This window comes from Musa acuminata, chromosome BXJ2-8, assembly GCF_036884655.1.
Source record: "Musa acuminata AAA Group cultivar baxijiao chromosome BXJ2-8, Cavendish_Baxijiao_AAA, whole genome shotgun sequence".
NCBI classification, from domain to species: Eukaryota; Viridiplantae; Streptophyta; class Magnoliopsida; order Zingiberales; family Musaceae; genus Musa; species Musa acuminata.
In genome coordinates this window covers 34,229,669-34,247,374 of record NC_088345.1, presented here as the reverse complement: position 1 = coordinate 34,247,374, position 17,706 = coordinate 34,229,669, and the positions used below count along the sequence as shown (strand labels likewise).

General features: G+C 37.5%; 1 pseudogene; it reads left to right on the top strand.

Moving 5' to 3' along the window:
- The first annotated feature begins 1,199 nt into the window (after positions 1–1,199).
- Positions 1,200–3,563, top strand: LOC135618351 (vacuolar protein sorting-associated protein 32 homolog 2-like; annotated as a pseudogene).
- The last annotated feature ends 14,143 nt before the right edge of the window (positions 3,564–17,706 follow it).

Sequence of the window (17,706 nt, the reverse complement as noted above, 5' to 3'; positions counted from 1 at the left end):
GTCTATGAATTCATCAGCACTTGGACGTAGTAATATCCAATTATTTGTTAATTTGTGAACTGTTGCAAGGTCTGAAGAATATCATCGTTATATCGATGCCCCTACTGAATCATTTTCTATCTAATACCTGCATGTATTAAGATGGTAGGTAAGCTAAACAAGTTGACTTGGCCATGGAAGTTAAACCTGCACAATCATTATGCCTATTAGAAGCAGACATATTTCATCATATATTATATAGCTTTGTTTTATATATTATCATCACCATCAAGTTTGAATTTCAACATTTGATGTTTTTACTATTTTTCAAAAATCAAAATATAATACTTAAACGTCAGAAACACAAAAGAAATCTATGTAGATCTGAGTACAGAAAAAGGATGCTAGTGAGAGGGCCACTCCACTCTCCAAAACGGTGCGGATCACTTCAACATTTGATTTTCTTCAGCAATTTGAGTTCATAATGACAACAGCAGTTAGTCCGTTTTTTACGATTTTTTTTCCGTCGGCTGTCTCACAATCCGCTCCCAATCCATGATCTCCTAGTCCGCTCGCTGCTGTTGGCGGATTTGCTGCCGTCGACGGATTCGCTGTTTCCTCTGTGCGCCCTCTCCCCTGTCGTTGACGGCTTCGCGTCGGTTTCCCACCACCTTCCCTGTTTCCTATCCTGTCACCTCTCCTGCCTTTTATAGTTGCTTTATATCAATCAACACAGCATAAACAATAAAGCATAGTGAAATCAAATTTTTTTAACGTGAATTTCTCCTGCCTCCTATAGTTGCTCTATATCAACTAGCACAACATAAACAATAAAGCATAGTAAAACCAAATTCGGGACCGTAGTACACCTTAAACTTTCACTATCAATAATAATGATAACAGGTTTACAATAGGTCTTCTCTAGACTAACTAGAGGAGAACAATATCAAGAACATAGAATAATATCAACAGTATGGATCTTGACTCTAGTATAATAGATCTCAGGAAAGTAACTTAGAGAGGGTAAACTGTAGATCAATACCGTTAGGATTGTAGAGTTTGTTACAAGAATTCTCCACTTAAAATTTGGGCCGAAATTGATAATGTTTGACCACATATCGTCAAGCAGAAAACTCAGAATCCTAATCTTTCTCTTACTCGCCGCCGCACCGCTGCACGCTATAATCTATTTTCCTCACCTTCTTTGATTTGGGCTTATGGCTCAAATTTGTCCAAATCGACATAGGGGCTAGACCCAACAATTCTCGCCGTCGTTCCCCACGCCCATGTCCTCCACCCCACCTGCTCTTGTGCTCCAACCCCAACCAAGACGTGCCCCGTGAGCGCAGGTCCTGGGCGGCGATCACCTTGCCGTGAAGTGCCATTGGATTACAGCAGCACATGTGCTGCAGGTCCTGGGCGGCGGTCACATCGCCGTGGAGAGCCATTGGGTTGCGATCATGTGCTACTGAAGGTCCTGGGCGGCGATCACCTTGCCGTGAAGAACCATTGGGTTGCAGCAGCACATGTGCTGCAGGTCCTGGGCGGCGGTCACATCGCCGTGGAGAGCCATTGGGTTGCGACCATGTGCTGTTGCAACCAGGTAGGTGTGGCTTTTGTTAGGCGATGCCACTGCGCCATGAGAGCAAGAAAACAGGAGACAAACAAGGAGAGCAAGCACACTTTACCTGGTTGGGGATTCGGGTGGGTTGATGAGGTTGCAAGCCTTCCTGAAGGGGGAGGTGATGGTGCGAACCCAAGAACCCATTGCTGAAAGCGCAAGGAGCATTCAAATACCTTGGCTATGATGGAAGAACTCCATGAGGTAATTCTGGTTTCCTTTTTTTGATTTTGGGTTGTGATATGTGAAGGAAGATCTCATATGTAATATGGAATTCTATGTTCTCATGTACTTTTACATCTGCCGATGAGAGGATGGTTTTTTGTATTATAGAAGTTCCATCATTTGTGTTCTCAACTTTTTTATATTTACAGATTTATATATGAGACTCATAACAAAGTTATCTTCTTGTGTTTTCAACTTTGTTGCACTTACTGATTTATACATTTGATGACACCAAGAATGTTGTCATATTAGAATGGTGCACATCTGGTTATTTAATGCAACATATAAAGTAATGACTGTATATAGCACACTGATACTTCATCCCTTGGTGTTTTATATAATTCAGAAACTCAGAAATGCCAGAGAAAAGGGAGCAATTTCTTAGGAAGAAGATGGCTGCTGAGGTTGAGAAAGCTAAGGAGTTCACCAGAGCAAACAACAAGAGAGGTGAGCATTTATGATGCTGATGGTGTTAGTTGGTCGAATGTTCTATCTACACATGGCTTTTCATGATACCAAAACTATGTCATAAATGTTTCTAAGAGAAAAAAATTGTCTCACAGGTCCCATAAGGATATGATATATGTAACATGTTTTTTTCTTTTTCTATAGAAACTCATTCATATCTGTTATGCAAGTGCAATCTGATAGCTATTTCTGTGTCTTCTGCGTCTGAGAAACCCAGGGTGCAAAGGATGGCTGTCGTTAGTTGTTTACCGAACACATCTTGGGATCAATCCTTGTTTCACTGTTGGTTATCAAGATTAAAATATTAGGATATGTTGATATTGCCTTTTTTTTGTAAATTTGAGTTTATTTTATCTATTACCAATTGCAGCTGCTATACAATGCCTGAAGACTTCATGAGCAAGAAGTTGACAGGCTTGGGAACTACCAATTGCAGATTCATGATCAGGTTTCTTTTAGTTAAAGATGGTATTCACTGAGGATGTGCCTCAGAATCAAGTAGTTAACTTTGGGGTTTGGTTATTTCTCAGATTATATTGTTGGAAGTTGCAAAATCTACAACAGAGACTGTTGATGCATTAAGAACTGGAACAGCTGCTACGAAGGCTATACTGAAAGATAGGTGAGTAGATCATTTTTAAGTTCAACTGGACATTGCATATGGTTTTATTCTGGACTTTTGTCTCATTCATTATTGCTTTGGTAGATAGGAGCATGTCTTATCTGTGCTGTTAGGGTTGCACAAAACAATTTAATACTTGAACAATCACCTATTGAGCTTGCAGACATGCTGTATGATGGAATGTCCAAATCGTGAATCATGTTCGATTTGTTCATTCCTTGTCCTGCTCTGCGCTGAAGCTTGTAATTCTTATATATTACCTTTTAGAAGAGATATGTTACTAATTGATTCTGCTTTGCTTTCTGTTACAGTAATATTGATGATATGTACAAGACAATAGACGAAATCAATGAGCAGACACAGGAAATGAAACAAATTCAGGAAGCTTTGTCTGCTCCTGTTGGGGCAGCAGCTGTTTTTGATGAAGTGTTAATCCTTAGAACTATTTCAATTTTCTTCTTGATAGCTGTTTTCCTGCATGTTGATAAATAAGTCATGTTGAATTTTCAGGAAGAATCGGAAGCAAAAGAACTTGAAGATAATATAGGTAAAATTTAAAAACTTTTTTTATCATATGATTTCATATTTATATTTATATATCTAATTTTTATTATTTGCTCCACGCAACCATCTAACTTTGAGAGAAGCACTAGCAGGAATTGTTTTGTAATTTTTTTTGATATTGTGCTACTCAAAACTTTAAAAAAAAGTTCTTTATTTGCATCTGTATATGACATTGGATGTACTTGAATACTAATACTATGATTTTTTTTTATAAATTGATATGATTAATGAAAGAATGTTGTGTTCCATTTTTTGAATTGTGAGCTACTATTATGGTTTGCATATCACAGTAATCTGTGTACTATTATAGTTGTCTTTCATTGGATAAATGTATCTATTTATGTACTAGAATAATAGCAGAAATATATAAATTATTACTGTGATTGTCCTCTTCATGATAAAAATATTTATTATTATAATTAAATAATCACAATAATAACTAAGCTACTACTATGGTTGTCATTTACAGGCTAAAGGTACCTATTACTGTAGTCAAATAATTATAGTAATAGCTAAACTATTATTGGGGTTGTCTTTGCAGGTAAAAGTATCTATTACTGTAGTTGACTAATTATGATAATAGATAAATTATAGTATGGTTGTCGTAAGAATAAAAATATCTATTACTAGAGTTGAAAAATCATGATAATAGCTAAATTATCACTATGATTTTCCTTTGCATGATAAAAGTATATTGTGGAACCACAATGATATATGAACTATTAACGTCCTTTTCATTTGTAGGGAAAAAGCATCTTGCTGTGGATGAATCACCGCAGTAATATATAGACCTTTACTTGCGGTTGTAAAAATCACAATTATATCTTTTCGTGATGGCACCTATTACCACGGTTTCTAACCATACAAATAGAGCTGCTGCAGTTAAAACTGCAAAGATATATAAATAAAAATCATAGCTAAAAGTATAATTTGTTGCGCCATATAAAACGTCACCCTCTCTTGTATGATACGCAACATCCCATTATTCCTGTTCGATGAAAATTATGATAACAAAATACTATAATACAATTAAAAGAGAATATTTTCAAATAAAAAATAATAATTTTAAACAAAAAGTAAAACAAAAAACATCTATAAAATACTGTCAAGTGCACATTCTTTGTTTCATTAACCATGATCCTCTTTATAGAAACAAATGATAACTATCTCATCATCTCATGTCATTAAGTTAATTATAGAAACTACCCTCCATATATCATAGTCCAAGAAATACTACTTATAACATTGTTAGGATTACCTAGGATATGGTAACTATATAAAATAATTATCTATGAATCAATTCTAACACTCTTCCTTAATTCATAATTATATATACCAATTTGAGATATAAAATAAATATACTTATAAAATAGAAGTGACTTAGTGAGAATATCTACTAACTAAAATGAATATGCTATAACACTAAGTATTATAGTTCCATTTACTAAAAGATCACAAATGAAATGATAGCGTATCTCTATATATTTCATTTTTTCGTTAAAGATCGGATTCTTTGTTATTATAATTATAGTTTTGTTATCATAAAATATTTTAGTTACTTCTTTTTATTTTTGTTGAAGATCTCTAAGAAGCTTTTTAAGTCATATTGCTTGACAAGCTGATGATGTTGCAGCTATATATTTTGCTTTTGATTTCAATGTTGATAACATAGCTATCGCTTGCTTCTTTAAACCCTAATATATAACACCTGATCCGAAGTTGAAAATATTACTTGAAGTTGTTGAATCTCGGATTTGATGATAAAGTCAATTATCATTTGGTTATCTAATCTATATATGGAGATAAGTGTGCAGGATTAACTACGATGATAGTAAGACATGCAGTAGGTGTTGCGCCGGAGTCAAAACCAAGATCACGTTAGGGGTTTGAGAGTTCGACGGAAGTTCGGACGGTCATCGGAGATTCTACGGGAACAAATCCGAGAAGTCCAAGAGCTTGCCAAAGAAGCTCGTCGGAACTCACCAAGAGGATCGTCACAAGTCCAAGAGTTTACCGGAAGTCCGCCGGAGCATCACCGAGGGTTCGTCAGAAGTTCGTCGGAAGCTTGCCGGAAGAAGCGATTGATGCACCGAAACACGAGTTGCAGTATTAATGTCTTAAATGTCATAGTTAGCATGAAGATTAAGTTAGGAATGGGAGGTGAACTCATTAACTTAATCTAGGGCCAATTGGACCCTTGACAGACCCAAATTGGGCCGAATGGATTAGCCCATTTGGACCTAGATTTCTTGGCCGACGGTGGCACCGCCTATAAGCTCAATCTCTGAGCAAAGTCAGGCGGTGGTACCGCCCCTGTCAAGCGGTGGTACCACCTGAGCTTGGTCTCCGAGCAAAGTCAAGTAGTGGTACCGCCCTTGTCAAGCGGTGGTACCGCCTGAACTCGGTCTCCGAGTAGTGTCAGGCGGTAGTACCACCCAGTTCTGGCGGTGGTATCGCTAGGACCCCGAAAATCTGGGGGATGACACTTTTGAGCTCCAAATTCAAACTAGTTGGGGCCTATATAAATCCCACCCTTTCCTGCATGAAAGGGTACCGAAAGCTTACATTTATTCTGAGAATTTGAGAGCTTAAAAAGTAATGTAAAAGGCTAGAAGTTCTTCTCCCTCTTTTCTTCTAAGTTTTTATCATTCAAGAGAGGAGTGGAAATATGTAAGGGTTGTCTCCTAAGCCCATCAAAATGAGTAAAGCTATAAAAGGGTGGTTGGCCTTCACCTATTGAAGAAAGGCCTCTAGTGGACGTCGGTGACCTCATCGGAGGAAGAAGCCAAAAATGGATGTAGGTCAAGATTGACCGAACCACTCTAAATCTCGGTTTGCATTTACATTCTGCTCTTTATCTTACCTGCAAACTGCCTCCGTTGCTTTACTTAAACTATACTTTTGTTTGATCTTAAGTTGAAGAACTTTCCGAAACGGTTTTCATCGAAAACACTTTCATCGTACAAACGTCGTTTTTAAACCAACGAAAGTTTTCCGCTGCACTAATTCACCCCCCCTCCCCCTCTTAGTGTTCTTGATCCTAAAATTGGTATCAGAGTGGGGTTCACTCTCAATCGGATTAAAACCTAAGAGAGATGGCATACGCCAGAAACCAAGAGGGTCACTCTATTACACGTCTGCCCATATTCAATAGGATAGACTACACCTATTAGAAGACCCAAATGAGGAACTTTCTTATTTCCATGGATTTTGAACTTTGGAATTTTGTTGCAAATGGATTTTCAAAGTCTTCTCTTCCAATGATCGATTGGAATGAATTGGAGAAGAAGACTTTTGCTCTTAATGTAAAGGCTATGAATGCCTTATTTTGTGCTCTTGATAAAAACGAGTTCAATCATATTTCGATTTGTGAAACTGCATTTGATATTTGGTATACACTCGAAGTGACTCACGAAGGAACAAGTAGAGTGAAAGAGTTAAAAATCAATCTTTTAGTACATTCTTATGAACTTTTTCGAATGAAACCGAGCGAGACTATAGACGACATGTGCACCTGTTTCACAAATGTCGTCAATGGTCTAAAAGGACTTGGTAAAAGTTTTTCAGATTTTGAGCTCGTCAATAAAATTCTAAGATCCCTTCCAAAGAGTTGGGACCCTAAAGTCACTACTATTCAAGAGGCTAAAGATTTAAGCAACTTCCCTCTTGAAGAATTAATCGGGTCATTAATGACCTATGAAATGACTTGCAAAGCTCATGAAGAACAAGAAGACATCCTTCCCAAGAACAAGAAGGATATGTCACTTAGAACTCTAGAAGACTACTTGAGAGGAAACTCGAACTTTGACGATGACTTGACACTTCTAACAAGGAAATTTTAAAAATTTATTAAAAAAAACAAATTTAAAAATGACACTAAAAATAAACTTGAACCCAAAAAGGACCAAGTTATTTGCTACGAATGCAAGAAGCTGGGACACTACAAAAGCGATTGTCCCCAAGCCAAGAAGATAACACCAAAGAAGAAAGTGCTCAAAGCAACGTGGGATGACTCAACCGCGCCTGAAGAAGAGGAGTCCAACACCGAGCAAGTTGCTCATTACGTCCTAATGGCCATCGGAGAGGAGGTAACAAATTTAATTGATGCAGATTTATCATTTGATGAATTGTTAAATGCTTTCTATGACTTATTTGATGAATGCAAAATAATTATTAGAAAATATAAATTATTAAAAAAAGGAGCATGATACTCTTATTAATAATTTCGATAAATTAAAAACTAAATATAATGATAGTTTAGCTCCATGTATGAAATGCCATGATCTAGAAACTCTCCAAAAGGAGAACTTGCTACTTAAGGACACCTTGAAGAAATTTGAGGTTGGTAGCAAGTCTTTGAATATGATCCTTACAAATAAGGGTCATATTCCTAAAAGAAATAGAATCGAATTTGTGAGAAGTTCTCACCAAAATCTAACCACCTTCATTAAAGACCCTATCTTGCATGTATCACACCAAAACAAATGTAACTTTTGTTACAAATATGGACATAGAACTTATCATTGTCCATTCAAGAAAGTTAGTCCAAACAAATTGATTTGGGTTCCTAAAGGAATCATGATAAATTTCATGCAACATGATAAACAATTTAGATTAGTTTCTGAGGCACCCAAAATTCAATGGGTACCTAAAAATCATCCTTTCTTATAGAAACATATACTATCATAAGCTAGGAGCAAGAGATGGTATCTTGATAGTGGATGCTCAAGGCATATGACCGGAGATCCATCTCAATTCTCTAAGCTCACTAGCATAGACGAAGGCTATGTCACCTTCGGAGATAACGTAAAATCATTGGCAAAGGAACTATAGGTAACAAATCTAACTTCTTTATTGAAGATGTTTTGTTAGTTGATGGTTTAAAACATAACCTCTTGAGCATTAGTCAATTATGTGATAAAGAATATATTGTCAAATTCGAATCTAATGCTTGCATCATTAAAAAACCACATAAAAATATTCTATGATTGCATTAAAATAAAATAACATATACACCATTGATATCAATGATCTTTGTAATGAAATATTTTTCTCGATTTTGAATGATGATGCTTGGCTTTGACATAGGAGATTAGGTCATGCTAGCATGAAACTAATCACTCAAATTTCATCCAAAGAACTTGTAAGAGGAATTTCTCATATCAAGTTTATCAAAGATAATGTGTGTGATACTTGTCAATTAGGAAAACAAATTAAGGGTAGCTTCAAATCTAAAAACCAAATAAGCACCTCTAGACCCTTACAATTGATCTATATGGACTTATTCGGACCAATCTCTATATCAAGCCTAAGAGGTAGCAAATACGCCTTTGTTATTGTAGATTATTATAGTAGATACACATGGATTTATTTCTTGAAACACAAAAATGAATGTTTTAGATATTTCACCAAGTTTTGTAAACTTATTCAAAATGAAAAGGGTTTTATGATTTCATTAATTAGAAGTGATCATGGTGGTAAATTTCAAAACTGTGTTTTCCAAGAATTTTATGAATTTAATGGATTCAATCACAACTTCTCTACTCAAAGAAATCATCAACAAAATGGAGTAGTAGAAAGAAAAAATAGAAATTTACAAGAAATGACAAGAACCATGTTGAATGAACATAGCCTACCCAAATATTTTTGGGTCGAAGCCGTAAACACTGCATGCTATATTTTGAATAGAGTTCTAGTAAGACTCTTACTCACTAAAACTTCTTATGAGTTGTGGAACAACAAAAAACCCAATGTTTCATATTTTAAAATTTTTGGGTGTAAGTGTTTTATCTTGAATGAAAAAGATGCCTTAGGAAAATTTGATACTAAATCCGATGAAGGAATTTTTCTTGGTTATTCTTCGATTTCTATAGCTCTTCGTATCTTCAATAAAAGAACTTTAATTATAGAAGAATTCATTCATATTGTTTTCAATGAGATTTTCGAAATCAAGAAAAACAATTTTGATGATGATGTTAATTTCTATTCTTTGAATTTAAATAAAACCCCTTCTCAAACTGGCAACTTGGATGCATTCACTTCCGAAACATCCTTACCCAAGGATTGGAAGTATGTAGATGCTCATCCTAAGGAGCTAATCTTAGGAGACACATCTAAGGGGGTTCAAACACGTTCTTCTCTTAAAAATTTTTATGCCAACGTCGCTTTTCTCTCACAAATTGAACCTAAATGTATTGACGAAGCCATGAAAGATGATTAATGGATTATCACAATGCAAGATGAGTTAAATCAATTTGAGAGAAATGAGGTATGGAAACTTATTCCTAGGCCAAATGACCATTTAGTTATTGGTACTAAATAGGTCTTTAGAAACAAGAAAGATGAATATAATATCGTGGTTAGAAATAAGGCTAGATTAGTGGCCAAAGGTTTCAACCAAAAAGAATGTATCAATTACAAAGAAACCTCCACTCTTGTGGCTCGATTAGAACCCAAAAGGATGCTCCTTGCCTATGCTAGTAATAATAATTTTAAGTTGTTTCAAATGGATGTTAAAAGAACTTTTTTTAATGGCTTTATTTTTGAAGAAGTTTATGTTAAACAACCTCTCGGATTTGAAAATAATAGCCTCCCTAATCATATGTTTAAATTAACTAAAGCTCTCTATGGTTTAAAATAAGCCCCAAGGGCTTGGTATGAGAGGCTTAGTTCTTTTCTTATTGAAAATAATTTCTCAAAAGGCAAGGTCGATACTACATTGTTTATCAAAAATTTTAAAAATAATTTTTTCTTTATTCAGATTTATGTTGATGATATTATCTTTGGTTCTACGAATGAATCTCTTTGTGAATCTTTTACTAAAACTATGAGCCTTGAATTTGAAATGAGTTTGATGGGAGAATTAACCTTCTTCTTAGGCTTACAAATTAAACAACTAAGCAATGACATCTTTATTAGTCAAACTAAATATGCTTTAGATTTGCTAAAAAGATTTAATATGGATAGCTCAAAAGCTATCAACACTCCTTTGAGCATCCCCACTAAGTTAAAAATTGATGAAAGTGGAGAAAGCTTCAATAAAAAAACTTATAGGGGTATGATAGAAAGTTTACTTTACCTTACTACAACTAGACCAGATATGATGTTCAGTGTAAGACTTTGTGCTAGGTTTCAATCGAACCCTAAGATATCTCATCTCAAAGCAGTTAAAAGAATACTTAGATATCTTAAAGGTACCACAAATCTAAGATTATGATATCCAAAATTTAGAATTTTGAGTTAACTGCTTATGCTAATGCGGATTTTGCTGGGTGTAGATTAGATAGAAAAAGCACATCAAGAACATGTCAATTCTTGGGACATGCCATTGTTTCCTGGTCATCTAAGAAACAAAACTCGGTTGCACTATCAACAACCGAAGTTGAGTATATTGTAGCTAGTGCATGCTATGCACAAGTTGTGTGGATGAAAAACACCTTAGAAGATTATAAAGTTTATCTTAAAAATATTTTCATTAAATGTGATAACACAAGTACAATATGTTTAACAAAGAATCTTATTCAATACTCAAGAACAAAACATATTGATATTAGACATCACTTTATACGAGATCATGTCACTAATCATGATATAATTATAGAGTTTATTGATACTAAACATCAATTAGCTGATATTTTTACAAAACCTTTAAGTGAAGAATAATTTGATTTTATTAGAAGAGAATTAGGAATGTTGATGTATCCGAATGCATGAACTTATTAAATTTATTTTTCGGACTTTCTTGATTCAATGATCAATCATTTAATTGCTATGATGAGAATTTTACACAATTACATGCCTTAATAATATGTTGAAAATTATGTGTTTTGGATACAAAACTTCCAAGATGATGAGAATGTTTTACCTTCATGATTGTGTTTGAAAATCCATAGCAAAACCTTGTCCGAATGAATGAATGTGTTAAATTTCACTTTCGGACTTTCTTGATCCTAACAATACATGATTTAGTATTTCTCTTCCACACTTAATGTAGCTTTCATAAGCCTATGTCATATTAAGTTTGTTTCATATCATTGAGTTTTGACATATGGAATCAATTAACAAATGCATCTCTCATAGATTTACCTTGTGAAAAATATTTTTTCGAGAAATAGATTTAATGAAATGATTCCTTCTTATGAATTCCTTCTTGATGAAGAAATATTTTTAAAATGAAGTATGATTTAATCTCTTATCATTTTAACTTCATTCAAGTAAGTTCACAATGGCTTTCCTCCTTCATGCAAAACGTTAATGACAAATAAAAGGGAAGAAGCAATGAAAGCTATCTTCATATCATGTTTGCTTGAAAATTTTGTATAATTGGTATCCTATCACTTATTGTTGAAAAATAACATGAACCTTTTAATGACATAATCGTTACCACACTTATGCTTAAAATTTGCTTAAATCGTTCTTCTTTTTGCTGATGATAAAGGAGGAGAAATATATGGTAAATATGTGGTAAATTAATGATTGAATTGCTATAATTACCATATTTGCATTATGTTAAGATATCAAAAGCTTGCATCGTAATTTTACGATATTGATATCTTAAAATATGTGATAAATTAATGGTAGAATTTCTATACACGTGAAATGTTTGCATTAATGAAAAGATATCTAGAGCTTATATTGTAATTTTACAATGTTGATATATTGCCATGTGATGAAATGCTATGATTGCTATACACTTGAAATGTTTACATTATGTTAAGATATCAAGAGCTTACATCGTAATTTTACATGTTGATATCTTACCATATGATGAATTGTTATGATTGCTATCTTTCATATTTGAAATATAAGACATGAAAATGGATGTCAAGCCTTGACATCATTTTCAGATAGATACATCATGATAGGAATCATGATGGGAGTATTGATAAGGTTAAATGAATTTAACTTATCAATATGTCTCTAGAATTCAAAGGCTTTGAATTCAAGAATGACGTATCTCAAGTATGGCATATAGATAGGGGGAGTTAATGTTAACTCCATCATCAATTGATTGTCATCATCAAAAAGGGGGAGATTATTGAATCTCGGATTTTGATGATGAAGTCAATTGTCATTTGGTTATCTAATTCATATATTGAGATAAGTGTGCAGGATTAACTACGATGGCAGTACGACATGCAGCAAGTGTTGCACCGGAGTCAAGACCAAGATCATGTTGGGGGTTCGAGAGTTCGACAGAAGTCCGGATGGTCATCGAAGGTTCTACGGAAACAAATCCGAGAAGTCCAGGAGCTTGACAAAGAAGCACGTCGGAACTCACCAAGAGGATCATCACAAGTCCAGGAGTTTGCCAGAAGTCCGCAGGAGCATCCCCGAGGGTTCATCGGATGTTCGCTAGAAGTTTGCTGGAAGCTCGCTGGAAGAAGCGATTGATGCACCGGAACACGAGTTGCAGTATTAATGTTTTAAATGTCATAGTTAGCATAAAGATTAAGTTAGGAATGGGAGGTGATCTCATTTGTTAGGATCGAGAGCACTAAGAGGGGGGGGGTGAATTAGTGCAGCGGTAATCTTACAGCAATTTAAAAACGAAAGCTGCGTTCGTCCGATAAAAAACTATTTCGATATAAAAGCAGAATCATAGTGCAGTTTGCGTCTAAGCGCAGTTTTGCGTCTAAGCGCAGTTTGCGTCTAAACATAGTTTGCGTCTAAGCACAGTTTGCGTCTAAGCGCAGTTTGCGTCCAAACTCAGTTTTACGTCCAAACGCAGTTTTACGTCTAAACGCAGTTTTACGTCTAAACGCAGTTTTGCGTCTAAACGCAGTTTTACGTCTAAACGCAGTTTTACGTCTAAACGCAGTTTTACGTCTAAACGCAGTTTTACGTCTAAACGCAATTTTGCGTCTAAACGCAGTTTTACGTCTAAACGTAATTTTACGTCTAAATGTAGTTTAGCGTCTAAAAGCAGTTTTGAACCTTGAAAAGCGTTTTACGTAGAAAGCAGTTTGCAGTTATAAATGGAATCCGTACGTAAGCGTAAACTGCAGTGTGAAGATCGTACGATTTACGTTTGAATGTAGATTCTGAAAGATCAGAGCTTAGAAACTCGTTCGTAAAGGCGCAGAGGGCAGTAGCAATGTAGGAGGTTTGCAGTAATGATAAAGTGCTCAAGGTAAAAGCAAACCAGAGATTTAGAGTGGTTCGGTCAGTCTTGACCTACTCCACTTTTGGCTTCCTCCTTCGACGAGGTCACCGACGTCAACTAGCTGTCTTCCTTCAATGGGCGAAGGCTAACTGCCCTTTTACAGTTTCTCTCCTTTTGACAGGCTCAGGAGACAACCTTTACAGATCCTTTCTCTCCTCTCTTTACAACTCACGACTTGAAGAACAGAAGGAGGAGAACTTTAGGACTTTACACAAATTTGAGCTCTTAGAATCACTGAAAAGATCAAGAATTCGGTGTGGATCTGTTGTCAATTCAGTGTTGAATGGGTGGGGTATTTATAGGCCCCAACCCAATTCAAATTTGGAGCTCAAAACGATCAAATCCCGGAATTCCGGGATCAGGCGGTTGCACCTCTTGACTGGAGAGGTGGCACCGCCTGGCAGAGCTCGAAGACTGAGCTCAGGCGATTGCACCTCTCTGCCAGAGCTCGAAGACTGAGCTCGGTGGTTGCATCGCCTGGCAGAGCTCGAAGTCTGAGCTCGGTGGTTGCATCACCTGGCAGAGCTCGAAACTGAGCTCAGGCTGATGCACCTCTCTGCCAGAGGTGGTTGCACCTCTCTGCCAGAGCTCGAAGACCGAGCTCAGGCGATGCATCTCCTGTCCAAAGAGGTTGCACCTCTCTGCCAGAGCTCGAAGACCGAGCTCGGTGGTTGCACCTCTTGGCAGAGCTCGAAACTTGACCTCTGGCGGTGCTACCTCTTGACAGAGGAGGTTGCACCGCCCAGTCTCGCTTGGAGACAGAGCCCTGGGCGGTAGCACCTCTTGGCTGGGGCGGTTGCACCGCCCAGTCTTGCAGCCCTGGCGGTTGCACCGCCTGGCTGGGGCGGTTGCACCGCCCAGTCCCGCAGCCCAGGCGGTTGCACCTCCTGGCCTAGGCGGTTGCACCGCCTGGTGCAATCAGGGTCCGAATGGTTCGCTCCATTCGGCCCAATTTGAATCTTTTCAGGGGCCCAATTGCCCCAAGATTAAGCTAATGGGATCACCTCCCATTTTCAAGCTTAATCATCGTGCTAACTACGATTAACTCTAAGACAACTTCTGCAGCTATGCTCCGATGCGTCAATCGCTTCTTCCGGCGAGTTTCCGGCGAACTTCCGTCGATCATCCGATAAACCCTCGGTGATCCTTCTGCGGACATCCGGCATACTCCTGGACTTTGCGACGATTCACTTGGCGAGTTCCGACGAGCTTCGCTTGGCAAGCTTCTGGACTTCTCGGATCTGTTCTCGCTGAACCTCCGACGACCGTCCGAACTTCCGTCGAACTCTCGAACTCCCAACGTGATCATGATCTTGACTCCGGCGCAACACCTGCTGCTTGTCTTACTCTCATCGTAGTTAATCCTGCACAACAAATCAAAACTTCGATCGAGACAATTAATCCTAAGCAATTAACCAAGTTGTCTGACATGTCATTGGTCCCTCGACGCTTCGTCCGATTCTTCGGCGCATCGTCCTCTCGTGCAGCCTATTGCCCAATCGGCCAGTTGACTCCGCAACTCCGATATCCTTGGCACAATACCCGCTCTTCTTGGCCCGATGCCCGAGTTCACGGCCCGAAGCCTTCTGTCGATACGTCGACCGATCCACCGGCCCGACGTCCAATCTTCTGACATGTTCCTTCGGCACAACATGATTATCCTGCTTTAATTGTCTCATCCTGATCGAAGCATCCTGCGTCACTCAAAACGCAGATTAAATCATAAACATATATCAAGTAGTTTCATCATCAAAATACGAGATTCAACATCATTAACTTAATCTGGGGCCAATTGGGCCATTAACAGACCCAAATTGGGCCAAATGGATCAGTCCATTTGGACCCAGATTTCCTGGTTGGCGGTGGCATCGCCCATAAGCTGGATCTCTAAGCGAAGTCAGACGGTGGTACCGCCTGAGCTCGGTCTCCGAGCAAAGTCAAGCGGTGGTACTACCCCTATCAGGCGGTTGTACCGCTTGAGCTCGGTCTCCAAGTAGTGTCAGGCGGTAGTGTTAGTTTGGCAAGTCCCATAGTCCCACATCGGAAAAATCAGACTTGTTGTCTCGTCTTGGAACTATAAATAAGGGCTTGGGCTTTGAAGTCAGATGCACCACAAGTGGCATCACAAGATGCACCACAAGAAAAACCTAAGTGTTTGCTTTGGTTTAAGTCCATACTCAGTTAAATAGTTTGGACTTATAGTTTGGTTTTTCTTGTTTAGTATTTTTGGGTGTTTTATGGCCTAGGAACATCTTTCTAAGGCATTTGTAATTGTCCCTCTTTTGCAGTAGTAATTTGCTCCTCTTTCATCCGTGGATGTAGGTCAAAGTCAATTGACCGAACCACGTATATCTGGTGTTCTAGTGTTCTTGTCTCGCTTTTATTCTTTCCATTTTATTGTCTTGTTGGGTTACCAAAATTACCCTTTGGTAAATTTCCTAGGGCTCGCTCTAACAAACTGGTATCAGAGCCTGGTTCTGGGATCTTTTGGCAACGATGACAATAACAAAGATTGCTGTCGAGAAATTCGACAGAAATGTCAACTTCGGCTTGTAGCAACTCGAGATGGAGGCCATTCTGGTTCAAGACGGAGTTGATTTGGTACTACAGGGAGCCGAGAGCATTCCAGATGATATGTCAAAAGAAGAGCTTGCGGGTATGGATAAGAAGGCCCGATCAAGCATCATTCTAAATCTCTCTGATGAGGTTTTACGGGAGGTAGCTACAGAGACTACGATTAAGAGCATATGGGACAAGCTTAAAGCCTTGTACATGAAGAGGACAGTGGAGAATCGTCTCTACTTGAAGCAGAGTCTATATATGCTTCGGATGACTGAAGGTACATCTATACTCTCACATCTTGATAAGTTTGATTCTTTGGTTATGAATTTGGAGAATATAGATGCAAAAATTGATGATGAGGATAAGGCTTTGTTACTCTTGTGTTCTCTTCCCCAATCTTTTAAGCATTTCCGTGATACTTTGATTTATGGAAAAGAAACAGTTTTGTATCAAGAAATTAAATCTGCATTGAAATCTAAGGAGCAGATAGACAAGAATATCACTGGGGAAAGTAGAGAGAATCAGGCTGAGGGTCTGGTTGTTAGGGAGAGAATGAATAAAAGAGAATTTGACAGTAGTAGATCTAAATCTAGATCTAAATCCAGACATAGAAATTTGGAATGCAGATATTGTCATAAAATGGGGCACATTAAATCTGATTGCTTTAAATTGAAAAATAAATTAAAGCAAAAGGAAAATTTTGTTGAAAAATCTACTGAATCCGCTGAAGTTAGTGTAGCAACTGATGAGATTGTTGGAAATATTTTTTCTGCTATTGATGACAGGACGAGGTCTAAAAATGAATGGATTTTAGATTCAGGTTGTTCTTATCACATGTGTCCCAATAGGGATTTGTTTTCCACATATGAATCTTGTGATGGTGGAATTGTTTTGATGGGCAATAATGCCGCATGTGATGTTGTTAGTAGAGGCACAATCCGAATTAAAATGCATGATGGTATTGTGAGGACGCTCACTAATGTTAGATATGTTCCTGATTTAAAAAAGAATCTCATCTCTTTAGGCACCCTAGAGGCCCTTGGGTGTAAATACACAACTGAATGTGGAGTTATGAAAGTTTCTAGAAGTGCCATTATTGTTATGAAAGCTTGTAGGTCTGGTAGCTTGTATATTCTGCAAGGAACTACTGTCACAGGTTCGGTTGCAGTTTCGTCATCATCATTGTCTGATTTTGACATCACCAAATTATGGCATATGCGTTTGGGTCATATGAGCGAAAAAGGTTTGAGCATATTGAACAAAAGGGGTCTACTTTGTAGACAGAGTACTGGGCCACTTGATTTTTGTGAACACTGCATTTTTGGAAAGTATAAAAGAGTCAGCTTCACTTCTCCGGCAGTTCACAAAACGAAAGGTACTCTTGACTATATTCATTCAGACCTTTGGGGTCCAGCTCAAGTTCAATCTAAGGGTGGTGCCAGGTATATGTTGACTTTCATTGACGATTATTCCAAGAAAGTTTGGGTTTATTTTCTGAAG